Source organism: Cardiocondyla obscurior, linkage group LG06 (genome assembly GCF_019399895.1).
Source record: "Cardiocondyla obscurior isolate alpha-2009 linkage group LG06, Cobs3.1, whole genome shotgun sequence".
Lineage (NCBI taxonomy): Eukaryota > Metazoa > Arthropoda > Insecta > Hymenoptera > Formicidae > Cardiocondyla > Cardiocondyla obscurior.
The window spans coordinates 6753474-6772516 of NC_091869.1; the positions used below are offsets into that span (position 1 = coordinate 6753474).

The 19043-nt window shown below is 44.1% G+C and overlaps 1 protein-coding gene across 8 annotated transcripts in view; it reads right to left on the minus strand.

Moving 5' to 3' along the window:
• Positions 1–19043, minus strand: part of LOC139103435 (myelin transcription factor 1) — a 246360-nt gene that overhangs the window by 86974 nt on the left and 140343 nt on the right. Inside the window, exon 1 of one of the 8 annotated variants that reach the window (XM_070658087.1) lies at positions 7076–19039. The exons of the other annotated variants lie outside the window; for them this stretch is intronic. The gene's annotated coding sequence lies outside the window, so the exon portion shown is untranslated. Of the gene's footprint in view, positions 1–7075; positions 19040–19043 lie in introns of those variants that run through there. 8 annotated transcript variants of the gene reach the window in all.

A 19043-nucleotide genomic window follows, 5' to 3' on the forward strand; every position in this document is an offset into this window, starting at 1 on the left:
GTTAGCGACCTCCTCTCTAGATTTTTCTTTTGCGTATGCATAATGCATAACGCAGCGCATCATCGTATCTCCATTTCTTCTTTCTGCACGCACGCGGAGAAGAGCTTTTGTATCGAACGGGCGAGAGAGGCCTTATTTTTTTTTTCTTTTTTTTTTTTCCCCCTTCGCTGAGGCTGAAGTCCCCATCTTTCCTTTAGCCCGAATCGACGTCGGCGTCGACAACGGCTGCACGAAGGCGACAAAGGTGACGACACGTGCGCCAAAGTGAAAATGTATGGCCCGCGAACACGTGAGCCGACTTCCCCGCGTGTAACACTCGTGAAAGAGATTCTCATAACTCGATATATGACTGGGGGAGAGGTGTGGGAGCGCAGAAGGGCCGCTAATCTTTTCTCGATGCCACTTTGTAAAGCCATCGGGTGACACGCTGCCTTTCTTTAGGTGACGATGGATCGGTACAAGCCATTACGCACGATAAAAATGATATTAAGTACACAAGTCGCGAGAACTTTCCAATCCGCGAGATTAATTTGAAACTATATATCCAATCACATAAAAATAAATTAATCACGTTAAAGATAATAATCCCCATCGTTTTCATTAAGAAATTTTTTGCGTGAAATTTTAATGTGCATTAACGCTTCATAAATCCGCAAGGTATTTATCAAAACTGCAACGATCGCGAACTAAGTGTGAACTAAATTTAATTTCAACTTAAGAAAAGCAAACACAGTTCGTACGAAATTAATAATATGCGCTTTCCTTCGCCAATTCTTTTTCCGATATTGATTAAAGTTCCTTTTCGTCACAACGATGGAAATTCGCGCGGGCCATTGCAGAAAAATACATAATATTTTCCGACTTTGTCTTCCGAGTCTGAAAACCGGCGGAGTTTGAGGTAGACAGACCCGTATTAGCGAATCTGCAAGCCGAGCCGGGGCTTGGTATGAGACTGGGCTGCATAAATAAGGCGAAGGAAATTTGCAATTATGAATCGGGACTAGAAATACACGGCTGTCCCCGACACCTCCACCTCCCCCCTCCTTTCTCCCTTCTCTTCTGTGGCTCTATCCGACGTGAGTGCATACCCGCACCACCGAGTTCGCACGGAGTTCCACGGAGGGTATGCCGCAGGAAAAGTTGAAGGAAGCACAGCTGACGAGTATGCAAATCCGGGCGCGGTTCCTGTCCCTACGTCCCAGCTTCCGACGAAACAGTGCACAATCCCTGTGTGTGGCTTCGCATTAGCAACTTTCTCAGCGCGAGAGGAGGCGACAACGAAAATCCGCGGCGATTGATGTTTCAAAAGTCCACTAAATATCTATTTGCCGGTATAATTCATGCGATTTAATCTATATGCCGCGCCCGACTTATTTATAAAAAGTTGCTGGAATATATTTACATGGCTGCATTCGTTAAACAGCAAATTTCTCTAACGACGTTTTATGACCCTTCTTGTATAATTTGTCGTCTGGAATAGGAACTTTTGAATTTTTCTCTCTTTTTTTTTTTTTTTTTTTCTTTATAATCTATATGGAAATTCCGCGAAATGTATGATAACTTTAATTTTAGCGACAATCGCGGGCTTCGAGCACTCTTTAACTCGCGCTTAAAAGCGTAGAGCGTATATTTCGTTTTCGCTTGCCTTCATACATACGTAAAATGCCTCCTGTCCTAAAAAACTCGGAGTCGCGACGAAGACTCCGGCAGATACTTTGAAGATCGGTCGTGCGGACCGATAGCTGCCGCAGATTTCATTTCCATATGGGGGTCGAATCATTTAGCGCAAACATTTCTTCCCATTCACTAAAAGCCTCGTCGCGCACCACCTCATCCCGAATGGCATCTAACTTACAATTTAAATAAAAGCAAATACACGTACGCGCGCCAGAGTCACCCCTCGGTTCTACGGTATGACGTTACTTTGTACACTCTTCGGGCAGCTATCCTGACGCGAGAGAACTTTCAATGGATTCCGGGATGGAAAATGTCTCCGACAGAGACCAGAGGGTGTGATGAATGCTCTTTAACCTCGGAAGTCTGCCAACTCCTTCTTACTTATATAAGATCAATCGCGGAGTCTGAAGTCTTAAAGTGCATCGAGTATTCAATAGCAAAATCTTATAATCTCACCTCGATAACAGATTTCAAATTATATATTTCGAAAAATGAATAGTAACGCTCATATTTATTTAGTTTGCCGAATATAATAAGTTTAAAAAAAAAGAAAAAAAAATTTTTTAAGGATGAGATTTTTTACATTATGCGCGACGAACGTTGAATTTGAAATTCAATTTAATTGCTTGACGCATTATTATGAATCGCACGTTAATTACGTGTAGCTATTTTCCGATAGTCTTCTCGGTGAAACGCATCGTTCGTCTAAGTGAATTCGATATCGTACGCCTTTATCCCGTTACAATGAAAAGGACCAATCTTGTTTGACCCTTTGCTCGTATATGTGTCTAGGGATCACCATGGCATGCGATTGCCCGAAATCGCGAATTCGATGCCCTTAAGATTAACGAACCAGCTATCCCTCCGTCAGATTCTATCTCTCCGCAGCCGTCCTTTGTCCCTTCATTACTCCTAGCTTTCTCCTTCTTTTTCCGTCGACAAACGTCGGATTCCTCCTTTGTACGTCGTCTGATGTAGTCCGACAACTATTCGCGAACTTCTTTGTACCGAGCAATCGGCAGCTTTACGAGTAAACCATAGATCGATTGGCGCGTGCCTTGAGGATCGATTGATCTACTGAGAATCCGATTTCCGTATATCGAGCAATGCCCGTCTACGTGCAGACAGCTCTGTGATGCGAAAGGGTTACAGCGAAAATATCATCTTTGATGTAATCGAAATAAACCGCGCAAAACTTCTTTAGCATTTCGCGTTAATTATATCCGTTTGCGTCATTCATAAAATTCATTAAAAATGTTATATTAAATATTATCTCTCGCCACGCAGACGAGAAAATAAAATAAAACGTTCTCGATATCTAACGCTAATCGAGCGTATCGCCGCGGTTCTGACGTGGTAGCGCTTTAGGATAACATCTCTTTCGCGGGGCATATATTTTTGCCGTAGCCGCGTGTCTTTCTTCGCGTCCTATCGCGACAAGACGTTTCGAGGCGCCGTCGCGCGATCCGACATTTAAAGAAAATAGAGACGGATGATTTTCCCCTTTTCCATGGGCCCGGGCGCAAGACCGTCGCGTGACAACGCCACGGGCTTCCTGAGACGCGGTTTCCCCGGCAAATGCACGCCGCTTACCGTAATTACGTGCGTGCGCGCCCGCGTGTACGCACATATCCGCGGCAGCCGCAGCGCTTCTGAGCATAATTTAACGCGATACGTTGGGGTTGTGCTAACTTGCTTAGCGCAACCTCAAATAGAACCGTAGGTCGGGAAATTTCCTCTGGCGCTACGGCCGGATCAACAGGAGCACTACCTCCCCGAGGAGAATCGCGAGGAGGATCCTAATTGCTTCGACAGTCGTCTCTGATCTAATGAGCTAACCAAAGTGGCGCCGATCGTTCAGATAATAGTAATGCGAATCATAACGTTATTAACAAAATAAAATTTTAGCGCCGTTTTGCGGAATACGAAATGCCTTATCTCCGTGTTGTTAATTTCATACACTTTCGGCACGTTGCTAACTTGTACTATTTAATAAAAAAAAATATAACTCTCTAAAATGTACACCACTAATATATTTTACAAATTTTATTTTATTTTATTTTATTTTTTTTTTATTATACTTTAATTTTAATTATACATATGAGCATGTACGTTCGAAATTGCTCCCACGTAGCATTCGGGCGCGGGAAAGGCATTCATTATACGCAAAACAGTGTTCGGCAAATTGTCACTCTTGGAAATAGTTAAATGGCACTAAAAGGAGGACGGCGCGATCGATTAGGAGAACTATTCGACAACGATACAATAATCGTGAAACGTAGTACGACAGTTTGCTACCAATGGTTGCAATTACGCCATCGGTGTTTAACGATTGATCGAGTGACGAATAACGATCCATTAACGGGATTACGCGCGGTATAATGTATCCATTGTTTATTAGTGCTCTATCATTAACGTTTATCGCTCGCGGAGCGATTTGTCAAAAGCGTTAAATAATAAATACGTTATTCGACAATAACCACTGTAATTTAGGCTCGATTTGACGTAATTATCTTCTATTTGAATCGTTTAACTTTACCGAGAGTAATGTACGTACCTCGCGCTCACTTCACGCACGGCTAAAATTCAAAACGTCACGCCATTCAAGCGTATTAGATGATTAGAAGGCGGAGGGGGGGAGGCTACGATATGCCAAAAAGCGGCGGCTTGTAATCTGTAGCTCGGCGAGAACGACAGCGTGCGGAAAACGCACTGCGAACGCTCCTCTTTGGCTAGAAATGACGGTAGTCTAGTGCTCAAGGGTTCTCTGGGGCCTATAATCATGCGTCTTGATTAGTGCCGCGTACTCAGTGATCATCCCCGACCTCTAATGCTTCTCCGCTACTCGCGCTAGTCCTCCTCTAGTTCTCACCTCCTTCCCAACGCAAACTTACTAATATCTCTGGCCCAAAAGCTCTTATCAGGTGACTCGAAAGCATCGCATACTGACACAAAGTCGGCTTCCTAGAAGTGATTAAACTTGCCATATTCATCGAATAAAGGAGATGCTAACGATAGAAAACTCGTAACATTGTTTAAAAAAAATAAAAAAAAATAAAAAGAACAAATAATTATAATTCCAGATATTTTCAAACATTTCCGATAAAGAGTTCTAAATTTTTTTTTTTAAACAAACTCAGAAGTGTCTAAAGACTTTCTTATCTTGTCGATAAATCGCCAAAGAAGGCTCTAAATATTTTTTTAATAAATAATTGTCAATCACTTGTTACAATTTGCTCACCGAGTCGCTCGCTTAAAGTAGCTCGGTGATCTTCATCTCTTATGTGCGACTCGAAACCTATATACCGAAGCGAGCATTAAAATTCAATTAATAACACAAACACTGAAAGATTGAGAGAGATGTGGGGAAGAAAGGGGGGAGGAAGGAGGAAGAGAATCTTCCTGATAAGTAGCCGAGGCGAGGGTACGAATCCCGGTAAACCGCGTCGAGCGAAGTCGCCGAACGGAAGAGGAGGGAACCGCGAGTTAGTAAAGTCCTCGCAAAGCGCAAGATTAAGCAAATCGATGGTCGGCCGGCATTTAAGGTCCCGGTCAATGGCGCGGAAGAGACGCGGAAGGAGGGCCGAGTAAGCAGGTTATAGTAGCGCGCGGGCCGGTACAGATGGATAGGTAGATAGAGGCCGGTTTGGGTGGCCCGAACTGATACAATTAGATGTGATCTTAACGCCATAATTCAGGGCTAATCTCGGGGGGGTCTAGACCGGGCCCGGGTGAATCTCTGGCCTTCCGGGCGAAGCGCGACTCACTTCATTATTCATCCCGGTCTCTCGGTGCCGGCCCAGTTATCTCTCGCTATCCTAGCCGGATGTACCAGCCAACCTGGCGACCTATCGAGGAAAATTCGCGCTCCACGAATAGCTCGCGAATTCTATGGCGGACAAATTCGCCACCAAGATCCGAGCCGAGGGAGGCCCGGAGTACCTTTCTGAATTCCCGGCATTCGCGTATTACCGTTTCGGTAGTACCGAAACTGTCGGGTCTCCTAAGCGCGACCGCGTGCGACAGCCCGTAGAAGGCAATAAAATGTGGGATATGCGAAGACAAGGGTCAACTTCACCGGCATAATTAATCGTGTCCCACGGCGGTTCTAACGCAGATTTCCTTTCGAACGGCGTTTCCATTAGACGAAGAATTGAAGAAAATTATTTTCGAAAATTATTTTAATTTACTCGTGTTATAAATAAGTTGATTTCGAGATAAATTTTTTTTCTTCTTTAATTTTGATTTTATAATTAATCAGTAATACGTCTCTAATTTTTATCAAGTTAATAGAAGCCAACCCAAAAATTGTACCGTTCTGTCTACGCAATTATTATATTTTTAATTCTAATTTAATTTCTTTAAAATATTTATTCTCACTTTTGCTTCGGTTTTAATTCAGCAAAATTACCCTATTCGCGTAACAAACGCGCTATTTAAACCGGCACCTCGTACGAAAAACAGCTATTCTCGGAGAACAAACGTCAAAGCCTTTTTTCCCTTTAATAAACCGTAACTCCATCCACCATGAAAATGCGAATTCTAGTAAAGTCCTGCTCGTGGGAGATTCCACGCCGCTGGTTATTGACTGAGTTCGTTTATGTACTCGCGGTTTACGATGCCACTAAGTTCACAGCAAGACACCCGAAGTCGGATGGTTAAAAATAAAACGTCGTACTCTCAATATCTTTTGAATGCCGCTACCTTTAAGGTGAAAATTATTACGCCACCCAAGAGGTACGATGAATATTTCCAATAAGCACCGCCAGATTAAAATCCCCTTTTCGAAATATTAATCCCTCGAATAATAATCCTCCAAAATACCCTTTTAGAAATATTAATGTAGGCATTTTCTAAGGAGAACGATATATTCTCTTTCGAGTGCTAGTGTAAGAGACTTATTATTATTTTAACCGAGGCACCGCTAAACCTCTCGTATTATTGTTACCGGCGAAAAACAACGAGACTCGCGGACGGGTGACTTCGCGAGCAAACGTTGCTATTTGAAATACATCTCGAAATGTAACACTTGGCCGCGAATAAAAAGTAAGAGAGACAGCGCGGCGGTATAAAAAGACCGGCCCCGTGCAGATCGGGGCTCTTTCTCGAAAATAAAGATCTTATACAGTGCGCACGAATTATTTAATCTATCCCGGTGCAGAAATTACAAAGTATTCCCTACATTAAGAAAAGCATTTAAATTATTTTTTAACCTTTTAAATATTATTTCTATATTATCTTTTTTTTTCGACGCTTTATAAAATTTATAAATAATGTTACAAATTTGTATACGTCCTAGAAATTGCAGAGCGCGCGTGCCTCGCGCGTTATTCAACTCGGACATTAATTATATTAATTGAGTGATCTAGGGCCATCGACGTGTTGTCGATTCACTTACATTTGTAGCTTTCGGTTAGGTTAAAGTAGGTTATTCCCTGTTCTTTCGTTCGTCCTTCCTTCCTTCCTTCCTTCCTTCCTTCTTTCCGTGGGCAGTATTCGGGATTATCCTGACGTCTTGTAACACTTCAAATCGCTCCACACTATTTACACTGCTCTGCTTTTTTTTTATATAATCACAATCACAATCACGATCATTATCACTCTCGCTATCACTAACATTATCACTCGAAAGGCGAACGACTGAAACAATGACGGTGGATTATCGCGGCGATTTTTTTACAATTTAAATTAAGACGCGCGACGAACGATATTATTTGTTAGATAAATTTGCACTCGCGATATTCGTAGCTTTGATTACTTCCCCGGGTCTTCCACGTCGTCCTCGATCTTGTCCCAACATACTTGCCGCGATGTAAAGCGTTAATTTTGATTCCTCGGTCGATTCTTGTCGGCGGAATAAGCGATGCGGAAAACTTGCGTCGAGGTGAATTAGACGGTACGCGATACGAAATGTCCCCCGCGCACTTGATCTTCCTTGAGTTCCTCAAAAATCTCTTGCACGAAATGGGATGAGAGCCTCAGCCGCGACGAGGAAGACGAACGATGTGCAGACCTCGCGCTCTGACAATGACGATCGCCAGAACGCGGTGAATGTTGATGAGGAGATGACGAGTAAAGCGGGTCGATAATGCAAGTCGATAATGCGGGTTGGTAATTCAGGCCGGTAATGCAGGTTGCGCCGCGCAATTCACGTCGAACGCTCTGTGCGCTCCGCCGGCGATATAACCCTTTCTTCCCGAAGCACTTTTAATGCACGAAAAGAAGCAGAAAACGATGAGTGGAGTAACAGAGGAGTACAGAAAACGATTGCCCGTTTCCGAGTCGACGACGTCGACACTTATTTGTTAGCGAAATCTTCCTATTCGCGATAAAAAATACGCTTAATTACGGAGCGATTAGCGACACGTTATCGCGCTCGGGTCTCCGTAATGAAACTAACATGGCCGTTAGAGATTTTGACCCTTGGAGGAAAAGAGACAACCGCATAAAAAGAGTGAGACAGCCAATAGGTTCAATCGTCAATCGATTGCTGTCCTTCTCGTGCCAAGCTCGACGCCCGAGTTGATCAATTTACGTTCTTTTATGTGCTCGGCGAGCTTGAGGCGTATTCTCCCAAAACTAAAATATAAAGCGTTTTCTCCCAAAACTAAAATATAAGACGTTTTCTCGCAATTCCGAGAACAACCGTCAATTTCGAGCTCTCAAATCGCCGTCGTTATGAAACTCTTGTTCGAGCAAGTCCCAAAAATAATATATATTAATTCGAATATATTTTCGTTTCGCATAAATTTATATTTCTTAAAAAATCAGACGTTTACTCTTGCTTAGCACAAAGCAAGCCAAGCGAGAAAAGTAATCAACGTCGCAGAAAAGAAGTCAACAATTAATAACTAATTCACGCGTCGTATCAACTTTTTAAAACAGGATAAAAAAGAAAGGGGAAAAAAAATATTAGCAACTATATCGAATAGTTTTCGTGGCCAAGGCCAATTTAATCTGGCACCGTGTTAGATGACTTGGAAACATACGCCGATAGTTTCTAACCCATTTATTCCCAGATGCAACGATCGCTCATATATTGCGCCGAATAGCCCGAGAGAATTCTAAAAAAAAATAAAAAAGAGAAAAAAAAGCTAATTCCGCGAGAAGTAAAAAGCAACATGAATTTAATGGCAAGTGAATAACGTTTTATTCCTTCGAACCGAGATATTACATAAATCATTCGGACAAACAAATTCAATTTGAAATGCGATTTTAAAGAAAATTATGTTAAGTGTTTGACGACAAAATGCGCGTCTGTCAACAGGTACAAGAATACCTAACGAGATATTTATCGTGATAAACGACCGACACTTTCGCTATCTATAGGCTTAGTTTTAATTCCATTAGACGGCAACCCTACTTTTCGAGGAAAAGACGTCTCTACCTCGAGAAGACGAAAAGGCGCGATGTTCTCGAGAGATTTAAGGTTCTTAGGTTCGCCGCGGGCTACACTTCAATGACTAACCCTTTGAGGATGCAATTACCCACGGAAGAGATCTTCGAAGTCCGACATCCTGGCAAACAACCAGAATCTTAATGAGCGGCTACTCCTTCGAAAGACGTCACTATTAACTCTCGCTTGACGACGAACGAGTTTCCTAAATCAAACGTTTCTTAATAATATTAAATTATTAAAAAAAAAAAAAAGAAAGAACCGTGCTTACAACCAATCCCACCCAGCGCGTAATCTCGCTTTAAACACAAAAATACGCCAGGAGATCAAAAATGATTACCGTACGATTAATCGGAGACGAGTTAAAATAAAATTTAAACAAAATTTATTGCCTAGCGATTACAATTTGGGAGACGTTACAAAATAATTATCGACCATTCGTGTGATACGCGCGTACGTTAATTCTACTATCTCGCATCGGTCTTTTCTCTTCGCGGAACAGTAGCCCAAGTATCGTCGATTTGAAACTCGATTGTTAGTGCATCCAGACAATATTTCATACTTGTCTTCGACAAACGACGTCGACAGCAATGCGGAACGTGCTAGGGGTGAGTCTCAGCTACCTGTGGCTTCGCCGAGTCTCACGCAAGAAATGGTGACAATGACGCGAATTAGCGTCGTCGCGTATACATACGTCGTATCGTCTGTATCATCAGCGTTTGATGGCGCGGAAGGCGCGGCGAGGCTGCCGCCGTAGGGGTGGCCGCTTTGTGCCATCAGGGTGATTATATTGCTGTTCGGCGAGAAACATCAAGCCACATGAGCGAGGCGAAGGGTGGCTACGACCGTAACACGCGCCGACGATATATACCCGTCGCCATGTATCGCAGCCAGTTGTCGTCCCGAGCGCGGGCAGGATATACGGAGCTTTTGTTAGTTAGGAGTTACGAAGGAGGAAATGGATGAGAGAGGCGAAGGAAGGCGAGTCCTAATGCTATGCGTGGCAAACGATGCATAATATGCACGATCGAGAATTATAAGGCGTGAAATTGATACAGCGGATGTGCCAGTTCTTAGCGGTAATTGCATTACGATATCAAGTAATTTGCGTGAAAAATGGCGCGGATTAATGAGGCAGCGTCCCTTAAATTTAATATAGTTTAAATTAGTATTTCTTGCGAGAAAAACAAATCTTTTTCTTTCTATAGATATATATAAAAAAAATATTTGTAGCACGGTGAAATGAGCGAACAACTCGTTTCACTCTTGAATAATTTAATATCTCGCGAAAATTGCCGTTTAGGGGATCAATTGTTTTTAATGCAACGAGAACGCAGTAGCAAAAGATGTTTTCTTTTCGAGACACGTTGTATCCGCAACTAAAAGTAGCATAAAAATGAATTCAAATTCTCTCAAAATAAAGCTGTCGCATTTCAAGATTATGTGCTCTGCGAAAGCGCTCGGTACGTTGCTCGGCTTAATCCGAGATCTTACTGGCACTTCGACTTTCCCCTAAGACGGAGGCGCTTTCTCGCGAATCCCCTTTTTCTTTCTCTCTTTCACCCTTCTTTTCGCCGTCTGCCTCTTTCTCGCGGCCGCTCCTCTTGGTTCCTTTATCAAGACGCGAGAGAAACGTTTCGCGGTAACGCCGGCGTGACGGCGGCGGGCGCTGCGGGCTGTATTTTTTTTACGATATTATTTATGATATTAATTTCGCCCTGGTAACGTCGGCCCCGTCGGGAGTTGTAAAGCGGGCCGAGACGCTCTCCTCTTTTCCTGCGATATCATTGTCTCGAACAGGCAACGGCGTACTCCGGTATACGACGACAACGCGAGCTACGGCGACGAGGGGTAGTGAGGGTTGGAAAGAAAGGGGTGCCAGTGAGGCGACGTGAATAGTGGCTCTCTTCTATGAAGTGCGGGAGGAAGAGCAGCCGCACCCGGTGTTTTTGGTGAAAGGAAGAACTTCTCTTCCCTCGCTCTCGCCTCTTTCTCTCTTCCCTTTCTCGCTCTTCCCGTTTCTCTTAGATTGCCCGCGAAGAGAGACGGGGAAATCTCGGCACCCGACCGCCACTACTACGGGTGCCGTCTACTACGGAAAATCTCACGACGCCCCGAGAGAATTGCCGCAAGAAACCACGCCGGGTGTTAACGAAAATTCCTTTTCGCATCCTCTGTTGTCCAGAAAGAATGATTTTTATAAAGCTCGCCAATTTTTAGTAATCTGTATTGCTGCTTCGGTGCATTTGTCACATATCGCAAATATTAGTTCAACCAAGCGAATTTAATTTAAGGCAGTCTTATCCTTATCGTATACAATGTCTATTTTTCTTCTTTCTTTTTTCTTTAATCTACATTTTAAACCGCGAATAAGCGCGCAATGATATTTCTATCGTTTTTTTACATCACATTTGATTTAGCAGAGACATTTCTAAAAATTTACCCTGCGCGTTCGTACGAAGGCTAAATTCGCGCTGTGACAGGCATCATCCGCAAAAATGGAATCGGCCGCCCGCGGCGTCAGCGACGCAAGTAAATCTAAGTCCCACGGATAAGTAAAATTTAAAACCGTTCCCTCTCGTCCTCAAATTACTTTCCGGAGACGAAGGGGGAAGCGGGCGAGCGGGAGGTTGGAGAAGCGAGACCGGATGATAGCTCGCGAGATAAAAGCAAGCACCGGGAGCTTCGGTTGCCACCAAAAGCTCAAGGCCGCATTAATCTCGGTAATTACGTCACCTCTGTTTATCCCCCGCGGTGTGCTTCCGCTTGTTCTCTCTTGCACCTTTACCCCTGTCCTTATCCGCCTCGTTCTCCTGCGCGGATCCTGCGGTCGAGCTCACGCAGAGGTCAAAAGCTGCACCGAAGGGGACCGTTGGGCTTTTTATCCAACGTAATCAAGCAGTGATTCCAAGGCGTCGGTGCGAACATCGAAATCAAAGAGCGGTAAAAAGCGGCTCGAATTAAAATAAAGAAATATGACGACACTCGGAACGAACAGTTACCACAGCCACTTCGAATTCATTTGTAATTCAATTTCGTTTACGTAGAATAATTCTAATTCAACTTCCATTTTTCTCTCACGATATTAATTAATATTTTGGAAACAGATTCCCGATAATGAGTGAAGTTATATCAACAAAATTTTGCTAAAAGATATAATATGCAAATTTATAAATTAAAGAAATACTCTTCGAACGCTGATGGTCTGTAAACATTTTAAAGTCGCGTAGGACCGTTTCTCTTTTTCTTACGGCGAACTCAGGAATCTTGTAAATCTCGTGATCAGATTTTATTCGCGTCTAATACGAAGGCGGCGCAGCGTGGCGGAAGGAGCCCTTTGCTGAACGATGTTACCGAAAGCCCGCTTTTCCCAAGAGAAGGGAAAGAGGTTACGAGGAAGGCAGCGTTATGGTACACCGCAAAACCAACAAACGATATGCGCCAAGAGACTATGGCGGTCCGACATATAGTAAACCATGTAAATCTGTCTAAAACCATACATCGTCAAGTTTCATCAAAATAGCTCGCGTGATTCGACTATTTCTGTGTAGGGCGCTAATAAAAGCTGTCTATATTATTCAGCCCCGAACTTGTGCTTAAATTAACGTCTACTCGTACATTTATAATAATAATTACTCGAGTGGAAATTCATCTAGCTATTCTAATTGTAGCTCGTGATTAGATCGGGCAGATTAGATATATTCCTCGGCTGGTAATTAGCTTAGCACTGGCCATAAATTATAAGAAAGCATTTATTATTTAGTGACAACTCGGTAAAATTGACGTTGCAAATATAATACAAATGCGCGCGTTATGCTCACCTAGACGGCACAAACGCGGGAGGGTGTGTTTCGAAGCGAATCACCCCTAATTCGGCAATAGCATAGCTTAACCACAAAGCCAGCTAATACAGCGATTAGGCATCGTGTACAAGCCAACAAGGACTGCTCGAGGCGGTGCCTCAACCTGCGTGAAATCATTGCACGTATCGCTTACAGTGGCAAACGTATCGCTTACAATTCAAATATTGCCCTATCCAGCGAGTTCGATTAACGCGGTGAGACTCCAGCAGTTTTGGAGATCTCCGATATAAAAAGTATTTAATCTTTCTTTAGAATCACCGCCTAAACGACGATTAACAGTTGCGATGTAACTTACGCGGCAAACAAATAAACTCTTACTCTCCAATTTTCTCAAAATGCGCTATCAGAGTGGCTCCCTGTACCTCGGTAACCTTAAGGGTTTGTCCACGAGGCCAACGGTCAGCCATTGCGGTCAACTACACAGCTTGTCCGACTCGCCTTCGTGTTTCGGGTCCTTTGGTGATTAACGAGAGGTCAAACCTACTGCCGGCCAAAGCACGCGCAAATAGTCTCTCTCTCGTGAAATTGGGTTCCAAAGCTAGTCCTGATTGAGGCGTCCACCAATGCGGCCTTGACGAGGTTTCTCCAGCTGTGCCCTGCGTTAGAATATTCCCGGGCGAGCGGAGCGGAAACGCCGAGAGTGTGAACGACGATCGCGCGATGAAGGTGGAGGGAAATTTACGTGAATCCCTTATTTGAATTACGCACGAACGGCTTCAAGAATTCGATCCTTTTAGATGAAATCGCATGGAAATACAGTAATTGCACGCACGAGGTTCGTCAACAAAGATTTAGAGAGCAGCGTCGCCGCGATAAGAAAATATAAGGTGCCGAGACTTAGTTAGTGGAGGGACGTAGAAAATAGCGGTTTATTAGTCAATATAAAATACTTAGTGTCATATCCTATCGGGCGGAATGTCAGCGTGAGAAAAGAGGTTCGTGCGAAGCTGTCACTTTATCGGATTAGCCAGTCGCGGTAAAAGCGTCTTGGAAAGGGCGCCCTTCAATTCGTTAATTTACCCAACCTCTTTCGTTTCCTCCGCGGCGATATTAATCGAGCCGGACGTTCTTAGAGATATCTCAATCTCCGGGAATATGGCGCCGCCAGAAACGGTTCGTCATAAACGAGGGACGCTCCTTATATCGGAAGGAAATGCGTATATCCGCTAGCAATCGCGGTTTACGTCAAAATATCATTTATTCAGATTGACAAAAAAATATATAAGGATTTACTTAATCTCCTTGCCATTATTAAGCTCGATATTACTAATCTATATTTATTCTAAATATTAAATTTTGTTTAAAGATAAAATGAGACATTCAGCATTAATCTTTTTCTACTAATCAGCGAAACCGTCCCTAGCGTGAACAGTATCGTGCGAAAAAAAAAAAAAAAAAAAAAAAAAATTTGCCGTCATCGAGTCGCGGATATTTTTTTAAACGGCATCACCCACCAAACTTTTTCGAGGGTTGCGGCCGTGGGGGAAGTTGTATTGTTTATTCAAAAACGTATCAGCGTCGGCGACTACGGCGGCGACGACGACGACCACGACGAACGACCGCATAGGCGAAGAGGCGGACGAGAGCGAGAGGGCCGCGTGAATGGCGCTTCCGGTAGAACGAGGTCCGCAGGGCTCCGCAGACTCTCGCTTCCGGTCAGGCGTCCGCCGTCCTTGCTATCCCATCGAAAACGCGGGTCCGGATCTCCCTACGTTCGTTCCCCCGCTTCCCCTTCTCGCCACATCTCTCCGCTTCCCCTTTCTGCCCGACGAGAAGTTCGCTCATCGGACCCACCGGCGTTCGTTAATTAAGATATCGATTCTTATTGTCCGCCAGCAGGCGAGTCGAGCGGACGTCCTGGCCGGCGCCTGATTTCACGCCCGCGCCAGGGGTTGCTCGTGTGCGCGCCCGTTGTCGGTCACCCGCGACGTGGCAACCCCTCTATTCGCACGCTTTTGTCGTTTTCGAAGCGTGGTAGATTCGCGATTCCGCAACACACCGTATCGATTAATTGTTCGCCACGTATTCGCCTTCGTTTCCTTATCAGCAGTCAACGGAACGAATCCCGTGTAGGCGACACGACATTCGCTGATTTTTTTATCTGCGAACTTATACAATTAAAAAAAAATTTATATATATCAAAAATATATTTTTATTGACGATTAATTTTAATTTAGCGATTAAAATCGATCCTTAAAAATGGCAAAAACGACAGCTATTTATTTTTATCTGTTAGATCTTTAAAATTAATTTTAAATTACTCAAGCTTTCAAAACTCTACCGTTTAAAGCATCCTTTTCGACACTCATTTATTCATAAAAACTCTTATCTGTAATTTTAATCCTTACCAGCGAATTTTCATAAACATTTCGATAAATCGTGACTCTGGCCCGTTATTGCGAAGCGACGTTCTTTAATAAAACTAGGCTAATCGAATTACTTTAAAAAATTAACTTCTTGTAATCTATCGCAATGTAACGGGATTATTTCCCAACGCAGTGCCACTCGCGATAATTTAATCTGAAATAAGCTGCATTCGGGGCAGTAGCCCGACAGATTTTTATGACAATTTTTGACGTCTACTATCAATTTCGTCGGCCTTCGTTTCTTCCACTCGTCGAGCGGCGAGCCGACGTGCTACGTGCGCACATATGTAGAATGTCGAAGCTACAGGTGTCAGCGAGAGCAGTATTTTTCAGCGAGGCCCACGGCGAGGGTGATAGAGCAAGAGAGAAAAGGGTAAAGAGCGCGCTAAAAGGAGCGAGGGAGAGAGGAACGGGGAGAATGAGAGTGCCATCGAGATGGGAGGGAAACGAGAGAGGGACGTTCCAACGCGGCAGGAAAACGGCGGAGTGCCGGCACGCACGTTGAATCTGCTAAACGCTCTCGCTCGTGCGTGAAATGCCTCGATATCACTGTTTTATTTCGGCCCGTTCGTTCGTCGCCATTCCCTCCCGCTTTTCTGCAATTCCGTCCTTTTTACTCCCGGCCGGCCGGCCGGCCGGGCGCGGCAACCCTTTATATATATCTCTCTCGGCGTGCCCGCTCGTGCAGATTTGATGACCCTCCCGCTACGATTTGACGATGATTCAATTGTCCACGGCCAACTGAAATGAAGCACCTGCGGAGCTTGTGCTTTTTTTCACGGCCGGTCTTTTATTTTTCGTATTGACCGGGCGCTCTTTCGACGCTTGAAACGACCGGGGCGACTATTGCTTTAATCCCGATTAATTAGATACGAAGAACGAACACTGGCTCCTCTCTCTGATCGCAATATCGTTAAAATATCTACGTTTTATTGAACGTATTTGATTGAAATAAAAATCCGATATGAACGTAGTAATTAATATCTGGTAAATGTGTGATTTTTAAACAAATTCATTAATTTTGATGGTAAAAATTAAATAAGTTGGATATATAAAAAAAATTATTAAAAAAAAAATGTATTACTGGTTTTCCAAATAGCCAGCATAAAATTGCGCTCAATAAATCGATAAATCGCGGAGTGGCCCGTTCAACCAATTTAATTAATAATTATCGACTCGGAGAGAAGCACCCGGCACAATGGCGATACTTCCTTGGCGTAATCCTCCGAAGATTAACGAGCCCGTACCAGAAGGGACCGCTCTCCACCGCCGCCCGCCACCCCGACCCGCCTCGCCCCCTTCGGTGTTCTATATCGTCTTCTCTTACAGCCGCAAGACGCCATGGCGCGCCTTGCGGTGGTTGCGGCAAGAACCCTCGCCGTACCCGCATTAACGCAATTATGAATTTGTCGCGTTGGGATCTGACAATACAAGATGTCGCAGCCATTCTCCCGCCGCACCTTCCCACCCAGCCGGAGACCCTTAGCCCGGCTTTCCTCGTTTACACTAAAACCGATTTTGCGGACTATATGGATCGAGACGACGTGACATAAATGCAATTTGCCAAACCACGTGGACAACCGTGCGCGATAATATGGATAACGTCGATTATTATCGCGACGTGTGCGTTAATAGATTACCGAAGCCGGTACAAACGCAAAGTATCTACAAAAAGAAATTAAGTCACCGCTTCGGTAGATCGGAGGATGCTCCGCCGCTCTGGAGATTAATCGACATTGTATTGCCGGCGTTTCGCGCTGGAACAACGAACGTGTTACGCGAGCGCGATCGCGTATACGAACGCGCGACACGCATTGTCCTAATTTCTAGCCGCGGGATAACATTAAGAGCCGTAACTCCCCAGCTGCGTGAGAGCTGCTCGTCGTTTATCACGCGCTGAATGTCCAAGAAATATTCGCGCGCTCCTGGCCCCGTCGTCTCTTCCTCGCGAATCAATATCCAATGTATTTCGTGCACCCGCCTTGTTAGCCGTGCCGCTCGTTTTGCGGCGCGGGAAGCGAGTGTAGTTTCGGCGGCCCTAAGTTAGTTTCGAACGGTCCCGTAGCAATAGCAGTAGCAGGTTGGTCTCTCTCTCTCTCTCTTTCTCTCTTTCTCTCTCGTCTTCTCTCGTCTCTCTTTCACTCTCCGGTACCGTGCGGTAAAGTGCGACAGACGGGACGAGAGGATCGTTGCGGCTCGCCGCAGGCGACTGCTGCGACCTGCCCTCCTCAGCGACAAATTCCTCCTCCCGGCTCGACCGCTTCGCCCCCGGTTCTCTTGCGCGCCTCGCCGCTTCACCCGTCGGAGATCCGCGTCTCTCGACTTCGCCGCTTATCCTCGTGAACTTGTACAACGCGCAAGAAAATCAATCGGCCCAGCAAGGCGCGAGAATTCCGGCCTCTCGCCCAGCCCGGATTCGTGAAAGGGCCACGAGACCGTCGGCAAGGGTGATTCTAAACATCAAGGAGATAGAGAGACTGCCTAGTCAGCCCTTAATATCGTGAGAGCCGGATCCGCGCAAACAAGCCACCGTAACCTCCGGTTAAGCACCAACCAGCCGGTCTGGTCCAGCCGGTGTCGGTCCGACCGCTGCTGGCCCTATTATCGCTAACTAATAAAGGGCCTAATTGAAACGTCGGGCTTTTGTTTCCCGCACTCGAAGCGCCGCTCGTCTTTCCGAAAGCGCCGGATCCAGCCGTTTGACCGGCTCTTGAGGCTCCAATGCAAATTGGAATTTAGTAGCGAAGTGGATTTGCGAAGATTGATCGGCAATCCTTCAACTAAAAAGCTAAACTCTTGATTTTATCTCCCTCTTTCAGCATATATATATAATTTAATATTTATTATTATTTAAAGATTACTGCTTATAATTAAAATAAAAAGAAATTATTTGAAACTTAAAAGCAAGATAAATCCTAGCTATTTTCTAATGCTACTGGAAAGGAGTGTATCTCGATGATAATTTCATATTGCATAGATGGAAAGTGATCGAGATTGCTTGTAATCGCGACCCATGTATAGATAAAAGCGTACCCGTCCACAACTATTTTCTACGAAGGGGAAAGAAGAAAGTTTGATCGCAGTAAGTGCCATTATTATAAGAAATCACTTTCGACGCGATTTTTGCTCGGGATGAAAGCTCTGATATCATTGTCGTGATGCTATGTTCTTAAATTTCCGTGCGCGTCTTGGCCGTTCGGAAAAGAACATTATTCTTAGGAAGTACAATCATATCAATTTCCCGAGTCATTAAATTATTTATACCGTACACTGCCGAGGGACTATACGTGGCGACGAGAGTCTCCCAAGTATTTTCGAGCAACGTTTTTACTGTTAGAATTGAGCCCATGAAAATGATAAGGCATAAAAGATAAAAAACTTATTGGGTTTTTTTTTTAATAAAATAAAGACTTAAAAATACTTATCATTTTCTACTTTTCAAATAAAATTCTTTATGCCTAATTAACATTTCCTCGGAAGTAAAATTGCTTCGAAATACATTTTTTCGTCATAAAAAATGTAGATTGTTCAGATATTAAGCAATGAAATTGCACGTGCACCAAACTTTCGCAAGAGCGATGAAAAAATGGCTAGGACCATTCTAGCACACGCCGAATAATATTGCGCAATAAATCATTCTTCATTTTGTTGCAAAAATATGAGAGAAAGAGAAAGAGAGAGAGAACAAGTGAGAGAGGAAAAAATAGCTCGCGTGCTGCAAAAATAGTAATGTAAAAACTT